Source organism: Silene latifolia, chromosome 9, assembly GCF_048544455.1.
Source record: "Silene latifolia isolate original U9 population chromosome 9, ASM4854445v1, whole genome shotgun sequence".
Classification (NCBI taxonomy): Eukaryota; Viridiplantae; Streptophyta; class Magnoliopsida; order Caryophyllales; family Caryophyllaceae; genus Silene; species Silene latifolia.
The window spans coordinates 74,150,696-74,155,154 of NC_133534.1; the positions used below are offsets into that span (position 1 = coordinate 74,150,696).

General features: G+C 36.3%; 1 long non-coding RNA gene across 1 annotated transcript; it reads left to right on the forward strand.

Annotated features, from left to right (window-relative positions):
* Positions 1 to 1,670: 1,670 nt before the first annotated feature.
* LOC141598168 (uncharacterized) lies at positions 1,671 to 2,820 on the forward strand. The gene is made up of 3 exons (XR_012523289.1): positions 1,671 to 1,745; positions 2,090 to 2,203; positions 2,749 to 2,820. It is a non-coding gene; the product is annotated as an uncharacterized LOC141598168 (long non-coding RNA).
* Positions 2,821 to 4,459: the final 1,639 nt, after the last annotated feature.

Sequence of the window (4,459 nt, forward strand, 5' to 3'; positions counted from 1 at the left end):
ATTGCTGAATATTACTCCCATGCTTATTATTATATTTTATGGGGAGTCTTTTGATGGTGTGGGTGATATTTTGCCACAATGGCACTATCTTAAGTTTTTTATATTGAGTAGTGAAGCGGAATGGTTTATTATTTGGTTACAGTTGTACTAGCTTGGCTTTACCTCCACATATCCAAATTGTTTTGCCCCTTCTTACCCAATTACCTCAGCTCACACTATATGTAAGTCCTCGGCATGTGTCTTGGTCCTGTTTGGTTGGAATTCATACGTATGGTCGGTAGAAATCGGTTTCATGTTAGGTTGCATGCATGTTCTTATAGGTCGAAGTTAGGTGAGCGGCTTTATTTCTTTCTATCTCACAAAATTATACTCACCGCTTCGTTGGATTGAGGACGATAAGGGGGATGATCAGTGTCGTTTGATTTTGTATTTGTCCAACAAGGTTTGTGTTGCGGCCCGGAAGTGGGAGCCTTTATCGCTGATGATTTCATGGGGTATCCCATATTTGCAGATGATGGTGTCTTGGATGAACTTGGCCACTTCTTTGGCGGTCAAGTGATGAGGGTCATAACGTCGTCTATTCTCCCTATCAAACTCAATATATAATCTCAACAAACTACTCTTAGTAGAGTGGTAAGTAAAGGTCGGATCCCAAAGGACGGGTATTGTATTGATTTATTGGTTGTTGAAAGCTATGTCCTTGGTGTCACAATTTAGGTTAAGTTTGAGGTTTGCAATCTAAACTACCTAACAAAGGAAATGCAAATAAATGAAAGTAAAGCAAACCAACACTACTACAAAATACGTAATAGACATCTCTTAATAGGCATCAGATATTTCAAAAAGTCTGATGTATATGTTTATACATCAGATATTTGCAAATATCTGATGTCTATTCATTTATGTAGACATCTGAGTTTTGCAAAAGCCCATGCCTATTCATTTATGTATTTTTAACTTACATTATACACATTAGAGCATTTAAAAACCGATGTATATCTAATCTAAAAATTTATAGGCGGCAACTTTTTAGTACTTTAGTGCTTTCATTCATATTTCATAGAACATTACACCCAAACTCAATTTACTCTCCCTCATTATTCTCTAATCCCCATCTACAAATCACTCAAAAGCTCTGTCACCGCCGCTTACTCGCCACTATGGCTGACCTCCAGCACTGCCGCCGCCGCCTAAGTCACCATCACCGCCCTCCATGACTTCCGACAACACCCAAGTCTGCATCCCTCAATCGTTCACCTCCGTCACTCGCTCAATCGTTCGCCAACACCACCACGACGTCAAGTTGCCGCCATCATTACTGCTCCGTCACATTGTGGGTACCGTTTCAAAGAAGCTTACTTATTTTGTATACTATTTAATTTTAGCTTAATTTGATCTAGGTTTATGTTTATACCAAATTAGGGATTTTTCGTTTGGATTTGATGGTGTATGCGATTCATTTTCTGGTATTATTATCGTTCCGCTAGTTGATTGTTTGAATCCCCAATTTTTGATTTCTTCATCCCAATTTTTATTAGTTTCGATTTCAGTGTGTAAATAGGGTCGGCCCAGATTTATCTCCACTTTACCATGTCATAGTGTTATTCGGATTCTCCCATATATCGTCATAACACCTGCGATAGTATTTCAGGTACCAGTTGGACACAAGTGCATTGAATTTGGGAGTATTAGGACTGGTGGTGCTTCTATTATGGTCCATGCTCTTCTCCAATTTGGTCTTGTTGGTATCCTCTTAATTGCTCTCAGTCTTTACATGTATCGGGGTTAGATTACTAATTTCACTAGCTAACCATGTTTTTCGGACTTGATTATCGTTTGAATGATTAAATCATTCCTAACTTCTGTGATTCTGTTTGTTTGTCTATGATTAATGGACGGTTCAATGAGTACTGGTTTGTAAAGTTGCTTTCAGTTGATTTTCGGTTTGTATATTCCATAAGAGTATAGTATGGTGTTGAATTATGATTGTGTACAACTTGTTCTGTTGTAGTTGTCGAATAAAAAAGAGGTTGGTTGTTTTATTATTGTGCTTGTTTTTAATTTGATTCTTTTTTGGTCGTACGATTAGTGCATAAAGGACTGTGACCAAACTGTGGAAAGAGGGAGGGAACTTCGGTCGGATCACAAGATGGTAGCCAGGGCTTTGACAAGGAAAGGAACTACATTGGTGAAGTTGGCAAAGGTACCTTTCACTTGACATACTTCTATGTCGTGGTGCTAGTATCAAGCTTGTTTCTATGAGAAACTAAGAAGAATTTTGCTTGCACCTTGAGTCCGTTGTGTGGTATATTATGCACCTGTTGCTTGTGCAATTAAGAATAGTGCAATTCATCATTTAGTTGTAACTTAGATAGTTGACATGTTGTGTTTAACACTTGGGCTTTGATCATACTGTAGTGCTTGTATATTCTAAAAAATATATTTGTTCTGACCACAACTGCATATTTAGAACAGTCTCCCCTTTTCCTTAAGATGGAAAGCACATAATTTTTAGTTAAGTGATTCTTCTGCCTTATTTTTGTGCCATGACCAGTTTGTGCTCAAGAGCCCGGATCAAGTATTTTTCTCTTGGTACCATCATTAATTTTAGTTTGAGGTCTCTTTTACTTAGCATAAGATATGATTTTGTTGCTAGAAGCAGGTAATGTCGTGCATTATACTTCGTACTAGTTAGGTTGGTTTGTCATATAAGCACTAATTTTGGTCCTGTCATGCCTGTATTGCAAGATTAAAGATGGTGCAGTGGAGAATTTGGGTATGGTTTATGGATTGGCATCTTGGTCTCTTCTGTATTTTTTTTTTGTCGGTAAGCCTGTTTAATTTTAGTAGTAACTATTATGGAGTACTACAAAACAAACCAAACGAAATCTTGCATTTTGAATTCTTGATCCATGGCCTGGTCAGTTTGTTACCCTTCACGACATATAGTCCTAAATATCATTTTTTGCAGGACGAGGACGAGGCACGGAGTTTACGATGAAGCTATTCCCCACTTTGAGTTAGAGTTATGTACTGAGAAGGAAGGTCCATGGTACGATATCCATCTTTTTATAATTTGCTTATTTTACGTCGAAGAGATGTTTTAATCACTAATGCTTGGAATTGCGTCGTGGTTTTCATTTTTTAGTTGTCTCTCTTGGTTTACTAATTGAAGCTTTATATGTTCATTATTCACTTTGTGCAAACCAAATGACTTAGATTGTTCGTGTGAGAATATGCTAGCTATTTGTAAAGTACTCCCTGAGGTTTAGTCGTTGAATCATTTAGTTTTAGACGCTTGCTTGGAAATACGGATTATCGCACAATTGTGATGTACTACTTATGAATCTTACTTTTAAGAATATTTTCTTCAAGTAAACTTTAAGGATAACTTATAAAAGGTAGCATAATTTTTTCTATCTCAAGCAAGTTATCGTAATTTTATCATGTGGTCTAATTTATCGTTTTGCCATTTTTCTCTTTTTTCACAAATATTAGTATTGTTTTTTAGTCAATATGCTTATTTTTGTTTTGTAGTATTTTGAAGATTTCCGAAGGACTTATACCCAACAAATGCTTGACGAGGATAAGGAAATATGGATTACATTTGTTCTCAAACACACACAAGTAGAGGAAGAAGATGCTACATGGGTTGATCAAAGAGAGTTGGTTGGGTAATTGCTTTTTTGGTGGTGTAATTTGTAATCATTTGTTGTTACACACACAACAGAAGTGATAAACAGAGGAGCATGAAAGCTTACTCGTTATATATGTGATCATGTGTATGATTAATAATGTATTTGGGCAACAATATCGCAATATTTTTTTTTATGAAAAATGTAATTATAGACATCGGTTTTTTTGGATATCTGATGTCCATGGTGTTGAATAGACATCGGATATTTTAAACAACTGATGTCTATATAACATATAGACATCGGATTTCCTAAAAGTCTGATGTCTATTTTTGAATAGACATCAGACTTAAGACTGATGCATAAGCATAAAGAATATACATGTGTCAACTGTGCATCAGTTGTAAATCCGATGCCTATTGATGAAAAAGTCTGATGTCTATGATGGTTTTTGTAGTAGTGCAAGCAAATGAGGTTTGTAAACAATTCATTAAAGCACTAGGGTGTCATGGGTTTATAGGGGAATCATGATGAGATCACATAAACAAGTTTCATAGACGCAAGCAATTTATTGTTGTAGTGGAATCGAGTTAGTTTATATCTTACAGTTCCTAGGAATTTTGGGTCTCGGAGCCGAGTCGGTCAAGACTTTACAACACCTACAAGTCAACTTAATTCTTCCTATTCAACTATATGCATGGTCTAACAAGCCTTGAGTTAGTTTATGTCTTACAAGTCTCGTTGAAAGGATAAGAGATTCATGCCAGGTTGTCAATCAAGCATTTCATCAAGCATAACATGTGCATAAGTTAAAACTACAACAA